We start from the raw sequence: 21,303 nt of genomic DNA on the forward strand, positions 1-21,303 counted from the left end.
TATTCTTTGAAAAAATTATATTATAATATAATGTAATATAATGTAATAATCTTTCTACTTTTAAGTATTTCTATTAGATTTTATAAGACAAATTAAAGAAAATGTATTTTGAATTTATATATTTATAAGAATATTTAAGCATGTCATAAATTTATATTATCAAACTAACGAATATTTTACAAAGATATGTATATCTTTATACATCGAATAAATCATAAAATAAATATTAAGAAAAATAATAATGCTTAATAGAAAAATAAAGAAATTAAACAATCTGCAATAAATCGCTGCAAAAATAAGTTTTATAAAAAACGTTTTTTATCATAATCAAATTGTTTAAAAATATCATATTTTTCAAAATCGATATTAGATCAAATAAAATTTTATAAAAAATATATTGTTGTCATAAATAATTTTTTATTTCGGATTTATCCAAAGATTCTCAAAAATAGTTTTGTAATATAAAAATTTATTCCTCTTTATATATTTAAATAATTAAATGTAATTAAATGTAATTTATACATAAATAAAAATTTTTTTTTATTTTCTAATATCTATATTGTACTATAATTATACTATAAAAGATCTTTAATGCTTTGTGTATGTTTATTTTAGATACAAAAATGACACTAGTGTTCGAATTCTTTAGAATAATTGTATTATTATGAGAATTGTATAACTAAAAAATATTAAATAAAATATTAAAATATTAATAATAGCTAATAAAAATAAGTAAAAATTTATATGAAATAGTAAAGATATCATAATTAATAATATCTTTCTATAACCATAAAAAATATGCATGTAAAATAATTTCTTTATATAAAATTCATTTCATATTAAATATTTTCATTCATTATTCGATTCAAAATTTCATTAAAATTTTCTCTTTTGTTCAAGCTCCATTAAAACGAAAAGTTTTCTCTTTATCTAAAAAAAAATTCACAATTTCTGATTAACGAATCAAAATCCTATAGTCAATAACTTTCTCGTCTTCACAAAATCTTTGGACTCACTTTGCACAAGCATCACAAGTTAGATGACGTTTCAGCTTGTTGACACGGTCGAAAGATTCCTGTAAGAAGAAAGATCTATAAATCTCAACTGCGAGAATCCTCCCACGCGTCTCAGCCCAGCTGATTCCAAGCTGCTTCGAATGTTGCACAATGAACGGCCTTTAAAGCGCGTCGCTTTAAAGCGGCCCTTTTATGCAACGAGGAAAAAAAAAAAAAGAAAATCTGTGAGACGTTGGCTGCGATTTAAAGGCAGGTCGCAATGGAGAGAAAAGAGATTTTGTTGTGCAAGAGTCACCTGAGCGACGCGCTTTGTCAGCTGGGGCCAAGCACGCGTACCTGAACTGAAAAGACCTTGCAAAATTGATGGAAATCTGGAAACTGCGAGCGAATGGTGTAGTATTTTGTATAAAATTAATGAAACGTTCGAGAAATTTGAGTTGTGCAATGTTTTGGGGAGATATGATTTTTCTAGGGAACTCTATACGTATCTAGGGTTTTTTATTTTAAATATATGATTTGAAATATGATTTTTCGAGAGAATTTTATATATTTCTTTTTATTTTAAATATATTATACATAATGTTGCAGAATTAAAAGAAATGTAAAAGTTGTAAATGAAATTCGAGTTGGATATCATTTTGAAAAATGATAGCGAATGTATTAATTATGATTTCATATTTTTATACTGAATATGCATATTTTCTAGTTGAAAATATTGCAGCAAAATGAGGATACAATAGATTTTTCATTTTTCATTTATTACATAAACAGAAATTTATATTTTCTGATATAAATTAGTTGCAAATATAATATTAATTGTAGATTTTGAATTATTTTATGCAATAAAGATGGAGATTACTGATTTGTGTAATAAGAATCTTGTTTCTAATTTCTAAGAAGACGATATTTTTGATTAATAAAAGAATAAATTGTTCATTGTTAATAAAATAATTATGATTTTTTTAAATTTTGGTGTAAATCAAAGCAGTTTCAAATTTGATAAATTTGTTTTATAGAATTTAAGATTGAAAAGATTCATCAACTCAATAAATCATTATTAATCATTGTATAAAAAAATTTTTACTCAGTTTTTTAATTTCTGTAACATTGAAATGAATGTGTACTTTTTTTTGAGAGATTAATCTAAATTAATAAATTAATAATAATTAATATAATACGTAAAATTGATAAAATTTTATTGTATGGTTAAATTAAATAAAATATTTGAAAAATTTTGGAAAATGATAATGATTTTTATAAAAATTATATCGAGAAAGTTTGTAAACTTAACGTTTAAAACAATATTTTATAATATTTTTTTAGAAATAGAAACAATTACAAATTATATAAATTTTAAATTATATTTCAAATTAGATTAAATTTTAGACTTCAAATTATTATAAAATTATATATGATTTCAATAGCAAAAAATTCAGTCATCATTTTATAATTTTAGAAACATATTGATATTAATTGAAATCATAGAAAAATATTTAAATCATTCCAATTTTTGAAACTGAAAAAATTTACATTAGAAAGGGTTAAAAATCGAATTGTGCAATCTGTTGTCTTCGCAGCAAGAAGTAGTTTAAATTAATTCTATGCTAAATAAATAAAATTAGTAATAACTCGTGAATAGCGTGAATCGAAATGTGTAGTGGTGCAAATCGATACAGTTTTATTTCTGGTTGATCGCGTATGCGTAAAATTGTCTATTTCTTGTTTAATCGAATCTCGATCGAAATTGTCTGTATCCCATCTGCTCGTTTCTTGAGAAACGCATAAGAAAATAAATAAAGAATATATTTACTACTGAATTAGAATTAATATAATACAATTTTGATTTTTTTTATTTGTACTTTTTTATTTGTAATTTTTAAATTAAGATATTGTCATTTTATTTGGATTTTTAATTTTGATTTTTATCTCTTATTTAAATCTTCGAAAAATAATGAATAATGATTTATTCATAAAATAGAAATATACATATATTTATATTACAGTGCAGTCTTAACATTATAATTGAATAGAAGATTAATCTTTTGGATTTGGATAGTTTCTTATATCACATATCGACATCGATGAAGTGTTTGAAGGAGTAAGATAACGTTCGTGGCCTAAATACGTTCTTGCTCTCTTTATAAACGTTGTGAACAAATAATGTAAAAATAACTTTCAATAACAAAGCTCTGATGTCTGAACAAATGTATAAAATATCTATTATAATTCAGATAGGAGTCTATTGCCTTAAATATTTTATATTCGCATAGATCATAAAATTTATAAAATTCTAATTTATAAATTTATTAATATACTTTAATATAATATAGAATAATAGAATTTTTATCTCTTCTTTTTTATTATAGAAGAGTATATATAAAAATTTACAATATTTTTTTATGGAAAAGTTATTCTTACACTTAAACAAAGTCACCTACTGATTGTGAAAAATGCTTTTGAAGAAATATATATACATATATATATATATATATATAAAATAAATAATTTGACCTGCATTACAGGATTATTATTGTGAATTTTTTTTTTTTTTATACGATTTCTGTTTTCTAAATGATAATCCGTATCCTTTCAACTATTCTTTTATTATCGAATTTTACATATTATAATTTGTATTTTAATTTTGACATCTATATTTTATATATGTTATAAAATGAACATACATAAAGCAACATAAATTTTATATTAAAATTTAATTAATCGTTTTAAATATTCAAGAAAGAGTAAAAAATAAATTTTTCTTATAAAAATATTCGATATCTTTGTGGATTTGAGATAAAAAATATATGATAATTTAATTTAATTGTTCTATTTCAATGAATATTTACGTATTCAAAGCATTTTAAATTGTCAGATGATTATTTATATTAATTAACGAATAAAATTACGTTTTTATCTATAATATATATTATTATTTTTACTATTCATTCCGATCTATAGATAGAGACACACTTTCGTAAAGAATTTGTCACTTTAACATAAATTTACAAAATACTCAATTTCAAACATTCAATTTATATTTATAAATTATACCGCTCTCCAAATATTTTTTAAAAGTTCAATTTCAATTCTGGTATATCAATCCTAAGTATCAGAAAGAGAAAAATTTTCTTTCGATTCATTTGATAAATATATCGTGTGACAGGCCTCGATATTCGCGATGAAAAAAAGTATGCGTGCTCCATAATCCTGAAGTGGGATGAATTCGTTCTCACGACACTCGAGCCACACGGTATATGCAATAAAGTCAAAAGACGGGCTGTAAGAAACGTCAGTGTCTCGCACCCAAAAATATCTATACCGTGTCAAGATACGTGCACACGCGGTTAGTATACCGTATATTTTACGTAGAGACACGTGTGTATATGATATATGCGATGCGTGGCTCAACTATGCACATGCCAACATCACGTATTTCCGTGTTCGTATAGGCCATCGTCTCCACAGCCGTCTGCTACTTCCGTCTGCCGTCCGCTTCCCTTGACACGACTATTAACATCCTCCGATATTGCGGTTTTAAGATGGGTGCTCTTTACTTTCAGTTATTTTGGGTGTAATCTATGGGTGCTGCTTTCAAAAATAAAATAATCTTTCGATTTCATTCGTTTGTGAAAAATTAGAAATTTGTATTTTGAAGATGAAGATGTGGTTCGTTAGGTTAGGTTAGATTATTTTCAGTTATTTTGGATGTAATCTATGGGTGCTGCTTTTAAAAATAAAATAATCTTTCGATTTCATTCGTTTGTGAAAAATTAGAAATTTGTATTTTGAAGATGAAGATGTGGTTCGTTAGGTTAGGTTAGATTATTTTCAGTTATTTTGGATGTAATCTATGGGTGCTGCTTTCAAAAATAAAATAATCTTTCGATTTCATTCGTTTGTGAAAAATTAGAAATTTGTATTTTGAAGATGAAGATGTGGTTCGTTAGGTTAGGTTATTATTATTTTCAGTTATTTTGGGTGTAATCTATGAGTGCTGCTTTTAAAAATAAAATAATCTTTCGATTTCATTCGTTTGTGAAAAATTAGAAATTTGTATTTTGAAGATGAAGATGTGGTTCGTTAGGTTAGGTTAGATTATTTTCAGTTAGTTTGGGTGTAATCTATGGGTGCTGCTTTCAAAAATAAAATAATCTTTCGATTTCATTCGTTTGTGAAAAATTAGAAATTTGTATTTTGAAGATGAAGATGTGGTTCGTTAGGTTAGGTTAGATTATTTTCAGTTATTTTGGATGTAATCTATGGGTGCTGCTTTCAAAAATAAAATAATCTTTCGATTTCATTCTTTTGTGAAAAAATTAGAAATTTGTATTTTGAATATAATATCGTTTGAAGATGAAGATGTGGTTTGTTAGGTTAGGTTTGATTAAGTTTAAGATTAGACAGAATTTTGGTGAATATTTTTTTCTTTTTTTTCGTTAAATTTTCGTATCATTGTCATGTCATTGATAATATTGTTGATAAGTGGAATGAAATGATTTTTTGAAGATTTTCTTTTTTAAGATTTTTATAATTTTTGATTTGACAATTAATGAAAATTATTAATGATAATTGTTATATTATCCAATTAAAGATAAATGTAATTGAATCATTTCTTATGTTTATAAGAAATCTCATCTTTTTTTATTCCTGTTGAAAAAGTTTTTCCAAGTATTTCAGTGTGTTTTTAGATTTTTTGAAAATTTAGAAAAAGTAAATAAGGATAATTTAAAATCCAATTTATTTACGAAGTTGTTTTATTTTTGGCTTAGGGGATAACAGTAACGTAAAGATCTTCTAAATTGTATCCTCCTTTCTACAAAATTAAATGGACCAAATAAAGAGAATAACGTAGAATAAGATCTTAAATGAAATTGAGGTTGAATAGCAACAACTTTTCAACAAAATTACACTTTTATCTTAGAGAGATTTTTTTTTATCTTTATCTCAAGATCAATATAACTGTAACCATTGAAGAATTCACTTCAGTATAAGATTTTACTTGAATTTCGCAGTGATTTATATACGAGATAATTTTACAAAAATCAACTATTCTGGGAAAATAATCAATAGATTTTAAAAAATTAGAATTAGCATCTTTTTACATTTATATTTTTACCTCACCCGATATATATTTTTCGTATACTTTATTATTTCCTTTCATTTCTTATTATTATTATATGAAAAAATAATTAAGTAAAAATAATCACGAAATGAAATAATCATTCAAACATTTAAATTAAATGAATCATTTGAGCATAATTTATATTTCATATACGATTTCGAAATTTATTTGCAAACAATTTTTATTTCATGATAAAATTAATAATCCACGGTACAAAGCAATAATTTTTTATATTAAAACGCACGAAATTTCTATATTTTTTTTTTTTTATCTATATCTATCGATTTCTTGTATACCAACCAAAATATAACAAATATAAAAAGAACCCTCGAAATTGATGAAAGAACCACGTATGTAGATTCATAGAAACGAAACACGACGTTTCAAAAAAAAAAAAAAAAGAGGATGGCAACGAAAACCGTGAAAAGCACAAAAAATAAAAACGCAAGAGATGAAAGCGTGCAGAAAACGTGGATATAGAGGGAGAAGAATTTCGAGAGCATGGAATTGGGGATCGTTGGAGGGGAAGGTTAAAACACGGATATACAGGGTGTTACTATACTCATGGAACATATATTGAGAGTCGAATCTAGAGGTCGAAACAGATAAAAAAAGTTGATGTACAAAAATAATAATTAATGCTTATTTACATATTTTCTTTCTAGACGAAGCGAGACAGAGATAGATGAGATGAGATCTTCTTTTGATCCTCTATGAGCCTCAATCGTGTAACAAATTTTTGTGTCTGATTTGAGCATAGAATCAAAGATTCCATGAATATATCTACACATCTTGTGTACATACTTTATTTAATATCATAAAAAATTAATTATTTCATTGAGATATAAAATAATAATATTGCAAATAATTTTTAATAATTTTATATAGAATATTATTATATTTGTAGGATATTTTTGAAGAATTGATTATAAAAACCAAAACAAACACGAAAGTTGATATACAAAAATTGATGCTTATTTATTAAGCAATTTGTATTATTTTTATCTGTCACACAGATTGTTTGTATTCCATTCTTTACCTTTCTCTTCATTTAATGCTTATAATATATCCTTAACATTCTATGTATTTATCAATTCACATAACAAATTAATATTTCATTGAAATATAAGAATTATAAAAATATAATATATTGTAAATAATAGTACTTTTTTAGCATTACTTTATTTGTGAGATATTTTTGAAGAGTCGATTCCAAAACAAATACAAAGAGACTTAATTATTGAATTATAAGAAATTTCGCTTTAGAGGAGAAGCGAGACACGGATGCTCCAATAAAAAAGTATTTCTATCTCTGTCGCGCAGCTGTCCCACACTACCTGCGTCTCACTTAATCCAACTCAAACTTAAATTCCTCAATGAACAAAAACCAAAATTTTCGTGTATATTTCCAACTTTTTCAACGATCCATGTCAAACATAACCCACGAATAATGTGCAACACCCTGTATAGTCTCGATAGCGGCTGTTAATTCAGCCCTGGCCACCGGCTATTCCCAGTGCAGAACACAGTTGCAACACAGAAGCCGAAAGTAATCCCGCCACGCTGTATTCTTAACCCGTTGCACCGCCAAAGGTGGTAAGCAGGGAGGGCGAAAGGGGAGGGAAAAAAAGGCAAAAGAGTGCGTCTATGACGTCAATTGGAAAAGGTTCCTCTCGTGCCACGGGGCGCGAACCGAGGCTACTATCATCGGGTGCCCCCGTACGGTGACACTTAAGATTCGTAGCCAGTTTCCGTTTTATAACCGGGATAGACACATTGGTATAGGACTCGATTTTATTCCTTCATTATTCGTTCGAATTTTTTACTTGAATGGGAAACGGGAACAGGGAGTCTTGAATAGGAATTTTTATTTATTTATTTTTTTTTAATTATACGAAGAGAATCAATGATGTTTAATGATAATAATAATTGAATAGAGAATTTTTTGGAATTCTTATTTTTCTGATGTAGGCAATGATTTAATGGTTAAATTTGTATCTTGGATAGAATTTTTTTGTGCAATTTTTCTTATTATAGGGAAAATTAGTATTAGTATAGTTTGTTATTTATTTTGTGCATTAAAGAAAATTTTTTAACATCAAATGTTTGGTTCAACACAATTATTATGAATATATATATATTATTTTAATGTAAATAAAATACAATTTTCAATATTTTTTGTATCTATTTTAAAATAAAAGAATAGAATTTTCTTGTAAATATTATATGAAACGAGAGTTATAAATTTGTCTCTTTTTGCTAAATGGGAAACTAAATGATTACTTATACTACTGTACAGTAGTATAACATAGTATAACATAGTGTATAATAGAGAGACAGATTTTTCTGGATTTTCTTTTGTTGTTAGAAAGATAGTAATATCTTCTTTTGAATTTATTTTGAAAAAATATTAAATGGAAAAGCATTTTTTCTATTATACTTCTAAAAATATTGCATAGAATGGAATTTATAAATTTATTTTATCCAATAATTGTTGTTACGTATCCAACTTATCTCGTTTCGATGAATTTTGGGATTAATAAATGTTTCTATTTGATGTGTAAATTATAATTTCGCAGGCCTTTATAATCCGTTGCGAAGAGTGGTCAACTTTGGCCAACTTGCTGTGACCTTTAGTTTGTCCGCATTCTTATATAACTTTTCTCGCTCGAATTAAAGTCTACTTACTAGAGAAGATAAAATCGAGATGAATTCTTTTTGAATAGAATAATATATAATACAGAAAGACAATAGAAATCTTAGAGCAACAGTTTAAATAATGTATCATTTGCTATATTATTATTCTTTAATTATAAAGAAATTTAATAATTATTTTGCAATTATTTTTAAAAAATCTCACCAACTTGTTATTTACATAAGATTTATTTGTTAATATTCATTGTTTTGTTCTTTTGCTAATATATCGTTTTAAATAATACAATTGCAATAATATACGATCAAATTATATATGTTTATTAGTAAAATTATTAGTAAAAATATAAAAAAAACTGTATAATAATAAAAAATAAATTATTCTTATGATTAATATAACTCAATTTATAATTTGAGAAATTTTTGAAGAAAATTAACAATAAGAATTGAAATTTATTTACATTGTTTTTCACGATTTTTAATGTGTTTGAAAATTAATTTTGTTTTATAAGTTTTCAATTTTTTAAAATATTCAAAGATTAATTAATCAATCTATCTCAAAAAATTTGTTTATTATAAATGAAAAGACTAATTTACAATAAAAAATTAAATTAATCGTATATTTTTATTAATTTCTGTTAATTTTATCATAAATAATTTTTCATAAATAACACATTTGCTGTCTAATTTTATATTAATTTATTTTCTATTCATTTTACATTTTTATCATCAACAAACAAAAACATTTCCTATATAATTTCTTACATAATTTAATATTAATTCAATATTAATTATTATTCTTGTATTATTCCTTTATAATATTATATGTATATGCATATGTGTATATTGTACATATATTGTCAAATTGATTTATATTTCTATTAATTCTTATTTTATTTTTTTAGTTATTGATTCAATTCAATTATTTTATATTTTCAAAACAAAATTAATTTTATATTCATCATAAAGGATACATTTCCTATTTATTATATAATTTGATATAATTTAATCAATTTCCTATTATTCCTATAATGTTGCATATTATACATACGTCTATAGATATGTCTCCAAATTAAATTGATTTTATACTCCTATTAATTTTTCTATTAATTTTACATTCTTCACGTGCAAACACAAAACACAAATCTTAAGAAAATTTTCCCAAAGCTCGCCGAGCAAGTAAAATTCGATTCTATACCATTTGTCTGCCTTTCTTTCTTCTCGTTTCTCTCCATGTTCTCCTCGTTAGAATAGGCGAAAGTGCGCAGGGAGATGGCATCCACGCGATTCGCGCGAGAGAATTGGCCGCTCGTCAAACAGGCTATTTGCAACCCTCACGGATTAATTTTAAGAGGGAACGACGTTTTAGGAACCTCCCCCTTCTCTTGCTGTCCTCCATGTTTCGCGGCTCTATGCCTCGCGGTCTCAATTTTTGATGGTCAAGAGGATGCGTTGTCGAAATTGTAGAAAATATTAGGGGAAATCGATATCGAGAAATTGAGGACAATTTTTTGAAAAGATGGGCCCATAAGTCAAAATGGGCAGAAATTTTATTTTTGATTGTTAATTATATGGCTTTTTAAATCCTCATTATTTCTACAATTTATTGAAAATTATATACTGTGATAGTTTTGAAAATGAAATAATATATTTTAAAGGATTTTTTTTCTAAAATTAATTTAATAATTCATAAATATAAGTTTTAATAATTATTTGTCTTCCATAAATAAAAAATACAATCATTTAATAATAAAGAAAAATATTAAACATATTTATATATTTACAAATGAAATTAAAATTTTCTGTGTGATCAAATTATTTTATTAATTTTTATTTTATTATTGGTTATAATTGAAAATATGTAAAATATATATTATTTTTGATAATATGAATATAAGATATTATTTTTAAAATTTTTAAATTTTGAAATAATATTGATTAAATATTGAATTCAAATAAAAATTAAAGAAAAATGTATTAATTTGTTATATCTATTTGCTTAAAAGTAGATGAAAATAAAGATTTACAATTTTTGTTAGAATAAAGATCGTTTATTTTATTTTGTAGAATCTTGCGAATTTTTATTAAAATATATTGTTTTCAATCTCAATGTACTGTTTCTATGGGAATTGATATTCAGATATTTTTGTTGTTTCTGAAACTGTTTTTTCTCTTATGCCATCGTTGCAATAAATATACATATATGTACAATGTGATATTTTTGATATTAATTAATGTAAAATTTTTTCTTTTTTTTCTTTATTTTGTTTAGAATCTTTTTTAATTTAACACAGAACAACTCTGAAAACACAATACAAGGATAATATTATAATTTTAGAAATTGTTGTTGAAATTGTTTCGAGTTGCAACTTTATAATAATTAAATAGCATATCAAAAGAATATTTTTAACAGAGGAGAAAACAAGTTAAAAATAAATTTTTCAGAATATAAATTATTTATAAATTAATACATCTAATTAGGTTTAAACTTTTTATGAAACACTTTATAAAATTCATTGCAAAAATAATTATAACTAAAAATAGGTTATGGCAACCCCTCAGAATGCAATTGACGCACAGTCTGGATCAAAAACAACTTGACATTCAGGTTAGAAATCCAATCTCTAGAATGAAAAGAGAACAAACAAATTTATTTTTTTTTTTCTCTCACAATGAAATAACTTTAGAGAATTATATCTGCAGAAAAAATTGACAATTTAAAATTTAGTAATTTAATTGTAATTTAGAGATTTCTTTTTTAAATTTAATTCTTTTTCTATCCACTCATACATTGTTGTGAAATTTAACTTATTGCACTATGATAAATTATTTTTCTTTAAATTAAGAAAATTTTTAAACAGTTTACAATTACAATAATATTTATTTATCTATATGTTGAAACAAATTAAAGAAATATCCAATATTTATAATGTATATCAATGTTACAACAAATAATTTTCCATAATCAACATTCAAAAATCCAAGAATAAAACAAAATCTTCATTTTAGCAAAAAAGATATTCACCAAATCCTTTTTCTCTTTACATCCCCATCTCTACGCTTAATCAAAAGTTCAAAAATAAGGAAAAGTCTCCTCTTCAGGAAAAAATTTATTAAAAATATTCATTTCAAGTCCTTTTTTTTTTCTACACCATCAATTCCTACATAATCAACACCTAAAACTCCAAAAATAAAGTAAAATCCTTACTTTAGAAAAAAATTTATCAAAAATAATTTTCTTAAATTTATTAAAAATATTCATTTCAAATCCTTTTTTTTTTTTTTCTACACCATCAATTCCATAATCAACACCTAAAACTCCAAAAAATAAAGTAAAATCCTTAGAAAAAAATTTATCAAAAATAATCAAAAATAATTTTCTTAAATTTATTAAAAATATTCGTTTCAAATCCTTTTTTTTTTCTACACCATCAATTCCTACATAATCAACATCTAAAACTCCAAAAATAAAGTAAAATCCTTACTTTAGAAAAAAATTTATCAAAAATAATTTTCTTAAATTTATTAAAAATATTCATTTCAAATCCTTTTTTTTTTTTTTCTACACCATCAATTCCATAATCAACACCTAAAACTCCAAAAAATAAAGTAAAATCCTTAGAAAAAAATTTATCAAAAATAATTCTCTTCCCTTCATCATCCCTCTGCATTTAATCAACACCGAAAAATCCAAGAATAAACCGTCCTCATCGTCCTCCTAAAAAGAAGCACGCCAAAAATATATTCACCATCGAATTCTTTTCCCACGAATCGATCCGTTTCCACTCTCAAACTTCGAAACAGAGCCTTTATTCTCTCTCGCGATTAATTATGCGAGGGGCCACCCCTTTGGCGCAATTAAGCCGTCAGTTTCGAACGTTCGGGCAAATGTCAGGGCCGACGTACGTTCACGGGGGTGGAAAAGGAGGCGAAACACCGACACGAGAGGAGACTTTTATCCCTCGTTAAGGGAGGGACGATAGGTAACCCTCGCAATTATAGAAACCACCCTTCGACAAACTGGAGGGAGGCCCTTGGAAAAAAATTCGTGCGTCGGCCGAGGGGGGTTGGGAATTAAGCCTTTTGCCCCGTTATCAAAGGATTCAGACGCGTCTGAAACAGGGATTCTGCTCGTGGATTCTCTCGACACACGCGGCATTCATCCCGTTTCCATCGTGAAGAATAAACCGGGGTTCGATGGGGCACATTTGTTGTTCTACTCCTGAGTTTTCACCTTTAAAGGGATTTTCTTTCGCTCGCGCTTTCCTATTCTTTAGCTCGATGTTGTTGTTCGTGGATGGATTTGTAATATTTTTGGAATTATTGATCTCAGAGAGCAAGCTTTTTTTTCCTATTTTTTCCTATTTTTCTTATTCGAGATATAATTTTCGAGATATATATAATAAAATTATTTTACTTATAGCACGTTTTTAGAGAAAGTTCTGATCTGTAGAAGATTTTAGCCATTATCTATTGTTTATTAGAAAATTATTGTTAAAAATTATATAACTTTTCAGTATTAAATTTGGATTAGATTCCTTCAGAAAAATATTGCATATATTTTTAAAACTAAAGTTGTGAGTATATATGTGAGTATATGAGAGAGTATATGAGAGTATATGAGAGACTTCAGCGTCAAATCAGATAAATACGAATTTTATTACGAGTTTTTAGTTTTTGTTCTTTGGTAACTTTTGTTGATGCTAAAAAAGAAAATAGGACATAAGATCTTCTGAAGAACAATATCATCAATTTTAATAATATATAATAAAAGTATTTAAAAGTGATTGACTTTATTTTTTTTACAGATTTCCAATACATGATTGTATCTGATTATTATTTAACTTTTTAGAAATCAAATGATTAATTTAATTTAATTTCTCTCGATTAAAAAAATTATACAATTAAATTTATTAAATAATATTTTCAGAAAAATCATGACTATCACGTCTATTCTTTGAAAAGCTACAAATAAAATATTAATGTAAATATAAATACGAATTCTTTACGAATTTATAACAAGCATTCGAACAGTTTTTGAATTGTATATAAAAAAGGTGTGTGGATAGTAAAAAATCGGTCAAAAAAGAAAAAATGTATCACTTTACTTTAATATACTACTACATATACTATACTATGTTATTATCTTGAATCTTAGAATTAAATTACCGATGTACATATGCGCGTAAACACACGTTAGCTTCACTACACGTAATACTTACTATCGATTTACATCTCTTCCTTGGTGGAAGTGAACCCAGATGTTTGCGGTGTATTTGGGGTTATGCGGTTTTTATACATTTTTTGCAACTTTTTTTTTCGCAAGTATCACCCTTCAGAAGGGTTGGAACACGCCTGACGCATTCGAAATGTCATAACTCATCGACTCAGTGAAGTTGTTGGAACAAATAGTGGGAAATTCACCACTTGTCCCTCGGACAAGTGCTAATGGTTCGAGTTAACCCCTTGATCCTTGTCGTTACAAGCGTATCCACCCTTCGTGCAACACGATGTTTACACTCGAGAAGCGAGATATAATTGATATAAGTTTTTCTTTTCTTCTCTTGTATTCTCTTGTATTTATGCGTGAATAAAAAATTGTAAAATTGTAAGATATTATTTGAAAATTGGAGTTTTTAAAAGAATAATAATCACACAGTCTCTCTGGTAGAAAAGAAAAATTAGGATTATTCATAATTTCCAATATTTTTTGTATTTTTTAGTAAAATTTAACATGATAGTTTTATTAATTATAAAATATATATTAATAATTTATATATTATGATACATAATATATTATTATTTTTTGTTATACATAAAACTCCCATGAAATTCTCTCGATATGAAGCTTACTTGAAACATTTTTCATCAGTCATCATATTAATTGAATTAATTGATTTAATGGATATTTAATAAAATGTAAAAATATAAAGGGATTGATAAAACAGTGCGTATAAAAGAAAAAATGTAAATTGTAATCAAAATAAAAAAAAGAGATAATAAAATTATTAATATGTATATATGTGTACATATTTAATTAATAAATATTCTTTAATATTATTTATTGTTCAGATCATTAAATTGTATCAAAAATACAAAAAATTAAAATCATGAGTAGTCTTAATTTTTTGAACCAAAAATTAAAATTAGATGATAGAAATAAAATATTCTACTAAGAAATAGAAATAAAAGTCTTGATATTTTGTATATGAATAGAAATGCAAGAGTATACCATTTTTTACTGTATAATATTTTTCACTTTGTTATTATGAATATATTTATTATAATTCTTGAATGAATAAAAAAATTATATATATCAGGTGTAAATGATTTCTTGTTGTTTCATACATTAATTAATGAATCACGACAGAAGATATTGAACTGTAAAAGAAATAATAGAATATTCAATATCAAAGCATAAAATCAAATCTTGTATTATTGTCTTATATATATATTCGTTATTCCATTTTACATAAAATTTTCATTTTGCAATATTTAGTACAAAGGATTTAATAATATTAATAACATTAATTAAATATAATTCTAAATTTATAATTCATTAATTATCAAAATTATGAAAAATTTGAAACAAAACAAACAGAAAATTGAATATATTTTCATAAATAAATAAATTTGAAGATACTATTTCATTTAGAAGCAACAATCTGCAAGGAAATGCTATATATATCATCTACTATAGATTCGATAAAAATATCTATTCCCTGACGAAAAAGAATTGAATCGTCAAATCTACAAATTTTCTGCATGGATCAATTTCGATGAAATTTTCAGTATGTACATAAATTTATAAAACTTTTATATTCAAATTTTATTCAGATAAAAAAAAGCTATCTTTACTTTCTTCGTGATTTCGATTTTCCAAAATTCTTTTATACGTCATCAAAAATTAAATTATTCCTTCTGACATTTCAAAAAATTCCAGTCATCGAGTTACGATTTTTCAAAAAATTATCATTGGCTTCGAAGCCAACGTGTGCCAATACTTTTCGAAGCCGTTGCATTTCAAAAATCTCATTTTTCTCATTCATCTGATCAGCTGTTGCTGAAATTTTTCATTTTCTACACAATCGAGAAAATAACTATATTCTATATATCCGTATGATCGATTTCTTGGTGTCTGGCTGCCAAAGAATAACGAGAGAGGAGGAAGAGGGTTGCTCATAAGGGGTTGGGGATGTGCAGACTCCGATGGACGTTCGTGCATCGAGCAATGAAAGGGTGCATCGGCCCACATCGCGTTGGATTTCGCATTCATTGGCCAATAATAAGGATTCGCTGTTGCTTTTTCTTTCTCTGTTCAGGAAATAAACGTGCGTCCAAGCTTGCAGCCGGCTCGCATGAAAGAAACAGTTTGGAGGCGGGCAAATATCGACATTTTAAATTCTAATAAAATCGGTGATTATAGAGTTAAAATGATTCTGAAAATTTAAGAATCGTTAGGAATTTAAGAAAAGAATTGTTAAAACGAATGAAATTTTACAGAAATTCAGGATTAGAGAGCAAAATCATATTTAAAATTATATTTGAAATTTTTTTTTCTTAATTAGATGTAGTATTCTCAAAATTTCAAAATTTTTAAAATTTTAATAAAAAAATAACATTTTGAAATAAAATGTTCTTCTAATAAAATCGGTGATTACAGAGTTAAAATGATTTTGAAAATTTAAGAATCGAATTTAAGAAAAGAATTATTAAAACGAATGAAATTTTACAGAAATTTAGGATTAAAGAGCAAAATCATATTTAAATTTATATTTGAAAATTTTTCTTCTTGATTAGATATAGTATTCTCAAAATTTCAAAATTCTTAAAACTTTGATAAGAAAATAACACTTTATATAAAATAATTTACGAAAATGTCGACATGAGTTTAATTATTATTTAATTAACAACTAGTTGAATTGATGACTTATCACGTAACGTTGAAAATACATGTTCGTCTCAAACACGAAAGGGAATGGAAAAAATGTTAGGATTTAAAAATAACAATTTGTGCAAATAATTTACAAGAATATCGATAACGATATTAATTTCTACTTCTAATTAATAATTATCCAATTGATTTGATGATATATCGCGTGATACATCAAACAAAATGCAAATGTTATACCGGAAGAGAATGGAAGAGGATTATTTAGGATGTTTTGAAAAACACTCGCTCGTCTACGTCAGAGCGGAGGTGAGCAAGCTTCGTATCTCTCAACGACGCTAAATTTAAGCGAGTTTAAAAATTCTCTCGCTCCGTTTCCCTTGCACTCCGTTTCTCAATACCACAGATGCGTTGACAGCGTGACATTTTCGACCAACTCGTTTACATAATTTCGTTTTTCGAAAATAACTATCCCCTTTCAATTATTCATTGATATCTATCTTTTGCTAATGATTAATATTTACGTGATATTACGATTTCTAACGCTTCCCTCGATGAGTTTTAGAAATTCATTCGAATTTAAAATTGGTAGATTTGATATTATTTCGAATTTGGAATTTGAAATTTAAAAATTTTACGAAATTTTCATTTACTTTTATGAACTTCTTGCTAATTTTTACATAATATATAATTGTTTCTAATTTCTAATGTTTTTAAGAGTTTTAAATTCATTGAATAGCCGCGAAAATTTGAATTTGATGTCAATATAATTTGGAATTTGAGAAATTTTCATCTTTGAAATATTATAAATCGTTTGTAAATTTATTTATTTTTTTTAAGTGACAAAGGAAATTTTTATTTATGGCTTCTTATTAATACTTGTCCTTGCAAATTTTCATGTTAAAATTAATATAATTTTTAATTCTTCAAGAGAAAAAGAATTTTAGATTCATTCGAATAGCTTCAAAAATTGGATTTGATCCTAAAAATGATTATTTCTTTATGAATGATAAAGAAAAATTTTAATTCATTTTGTTCAGTTTCTTATATCTATTTATTATTAACATTTACAAAATAGTTTCTAAATTTGATTTCATGCTGATATAATTTAGAATTTGTATTTTTCATTTTCCAAAAATAACCTTTTTTGTTCACTTTTATGAGTAATACAAGAAAGAAAAAGATATTAGGAATATAAAGTGTTCTTTTTATTTTATTATTTAGATTTTTCATAATACTTATAAATAAAAAAGAGATGTAAAAATTGAAGAAATAATTCAGAAATTTCATATAAAATTTGTTATACACACATTGTAAATCTCTTGTGAATTTTTTTAATATCATTATACTTTTAGTATTATTATTATTATATCACTAGATCATTAACTTATCTTCAACTATCTTTTTTTGAAAATAAACCAAAATAAACCCCATTTAAATACTATTATTCTTTTATCAGTAGAAATGGTAAAAACTATCTACTAAAACAACATTAATAAACGACATGCATTGTGATTTTTATTTTATTTAAGTCTCAATTATTATTTAATTTCTTAAGATCTCATTATTATATACAGATTGAAAACATTGTATCTCATTTTCCTATCTTATTTCACATTTCTACCAATTTTTCTATCTGTGTTTTTTGCTTATAACATATTTTAATTATTGCATTATCTAATTTCTAATATCTTTAAAACGAAAAAGATTCTTGATTCATTTAAACAATTTTAATAATTCAATCAATCAATCAAATCGTCATTCTTTTTCATTCTATTTTCATCTCTATGAATTCTTGCCAATTTTTACAATTTCTAATTTCTAATAATTCTCAAGATAAACAAAGTAATCGAGTCACTGGAACGAATATTAAAATTGGATGTTGTAACGAAAAATGCAGAAATTGATCGGCACCTGCTTCGTTGTAAATACAAGCTTCGTTGCATCTCCTCTCTGTCTCTCTCTCTCTCTCTCTCTCTCGTTATTCGAGATGCATACCTCGAATGACTCGAGGAGAAACGTTTTTTTCAACCACCTGTTTGTCAAGCTTGTAATGATAAAGTGGCCGCGTTTGGCCTTAAGATGTATTGGATTATTCGTTTTTCATCTCTGAAATATATTATTAGTTTATTCTAGTAACTAATCGTACAACGATCGACGCTTTTGGTAATTGATCGATTGATCAAAGACGAAGACGAGAATTATAATCGAGATATACTGAATAATAATCAGAATAAACGAAAATTATATTCTCCTTTATATGAATTTTATTATTTAATGTTTTTAACGATTGTTCTTTAAATACAATATTGTTCGTTAAAGTTATGTGTTTATATTATATTAAATAAACTTTGATCATTGAAATTAATTAATTGGTCTTTAAAAATTCAAAATTACTCATGTTAGATTAAATTTCAGTTTGATAAAATAAATGATTAGAATTTAGCAATTTCATTTGCAAATTATTTGATATGAATTTCTAATATATGAACAATATAATCAAAAAATTGCCAAAAATATATTTTTAAAATATATATAATATAATAAATTATGTAGATACAATTAATTTTTACAAACAAAATTTAATTATTATAATTGAATTTAACATACTTTTGAAGCGAGTGTTCCACATATGCAATAATAGAATCTAAAGATTTAATGCTGACAAAATCACGAATAAATACACACAATTTGACACTGCCATTTTATGATAAATTCGTATAAATTCTTCTTAATATTTAAAACATTTCGAAATATTCGATCAAAACATTACCAATCGTTGGTATTTAAAATTAATGACGATAAAATTATATAAATTTTTTTTGAACTGTCTTCCCCGAATTATCAATAAAAATTATAAACGATTAATATTATCGATTATAAAATCACATAAAATCGTTTCAATACATAGTACTTAAAATATTTCGAATCACCTTCATTGATTCAAAAATCTTATCATAACTTACAATGTTAATACTATAAAACCGTATAATCTCTTTCCAATACCTAATACTTAAAATATGCCGAAATATCTCCAAACTACTTTCATCGATTCAAAAATCTCCAATCGTTGGAATCTAAAGATTTAACACATGACGATAAAACCAAAACGAACTCCTTCCAATAACTAATACTTAAAACACCTTCGAACCACCTTTATCGACTGAAAAATCACCGATTCAAAAAATGCTTTCCAATACCTAATACTTAAAACTCGCCGAAACATCTTCATCAATCCAAAAATCACCAATCGTTGGAACCACTGAAAAGTTATAACCGCTGACGATAAAACTGCATAAACTTCTTCCAATACCTAATACTTAAAACGCCTTCACTTGGCACACATCGTGCTAAAAATCACCGATTCTTCTTTTCTTAACACGCCATAAACCATCGAAAATCATCCACCACCCATCATTCGTGCCAACATAAACCCAGTTAACGCATGGTCTCAAAGGAAAAACGCTTCCCGGGGCGAGCGGTTTTCGAGTAATTTTAATGATTAATAATTACAAGCCGCACGTTCCCCTTCATCTTTACATGGCGCACGACATATTCCGTAACGGCGAGTGGTGGGAATGCTGACACGCGCCTGGCCGCGGTATTGTCGCGTGGCTCGTCCGCTTAAAGAGAGGCCAGACACGCGACGAGGAGAGAAAACGCGTGGAGCAGGCGAGAGAAACGAGGAGGAGGAGGAGGCTAAAGGAGCGAGCGAGCGAATGAGAGAGAAAAAGCGGCGGCGAGAAGCAGGAGAGAAGCGGATAAGTCGCCACCTGCCACGCATGGGCAGATGTGCCGGGTCCGGCGCGACCGACGTCCTCGAATTGCCTCCTGGTCCTCGACAGGATGCCTCAACGCTGCCCTACACGGAAGAGAAACACCAATTAAATGATAATGCCGCGGAAAGTGAGCCGCTTCGAAACTTATCGACGTGTTTAGCTTCGAGTAACGGTGCGACGAGGCTTTGATGTTGTTACAAACAATACTCGTGTGAGTGAATGTTTTGCAATGGATTCGACGGGTACTGTTTTGGCAAAAGTACGAAAAGTTTATTTGGATGAGTTTATTAGACTTTTTTTTGTTTTAATATTTTAGATATTGCATTTAGATGTGATGATTGTTTATGAAGTGATAAAATAATCACTATGCTTTCATATCAAGTATTCAATTAATCAATTATATCATGTCGATACTTGTTATTTACCACCGGTCGATTAATAGATTTTATACCGCCAACTTTATTGACTTTAGTTATCGACCGATAACCTATTAATTTAGTTTTTTCCTGTTAGAGGCGGTAGTAGAAAAACTGTTAAACACATTCGCAGTTATGCTGTCAGTAATAATAATGTTTTATTTGGATTTGACACTCACACGATTTGACAAAGCATTCTAGAATTCTAATTTGAATAGTAAAGATAATGACGAGCGATTTATCTATCCATGATATCGATATTCGAAGATTTATCTAAATTATTCTTACAATATATTGATTTGGAAAATGATATTGATATAACCGATAATATTTCGAAAGCAATGGATAGAATAAAGTTTGAAGTTTTTATTTCTATATGATCAAAATCAAAATTTTCAAAATTATCGAAGAATTTAAACTTGAATTG

General features: G+C 26.3%; 1 protein-coding gene across 1 annotated transcript in view; it reads left to right on the forward strand.

The window, feature by feature from the left end:
• The window catches only part of neur (E3 ubiquitin-protein ligase neur), a 181,317-nt gene that overhangs the window by 7,622 nt on the left and 152,392 nt on the right, over window positions 1-21,303 (forward strand). The gene's annotated exons all lie outside the window — the stretch shown is intronic.

The sequence above is a fragment of the Apis florea genome, unplaced genomic scaffold (assembly GCF_048593485.1).
Source record: "Apis florea isolate Af1SG1 unplaced genomic scaffold, ASM4859348v1 contig_1789_pilon, whole genome shotgun sequence".
NCBI lineage: Eukaryota > Metazoa > Arthropoda > Insecta > Hymenoptera > Apidae > Apis > Apis florea.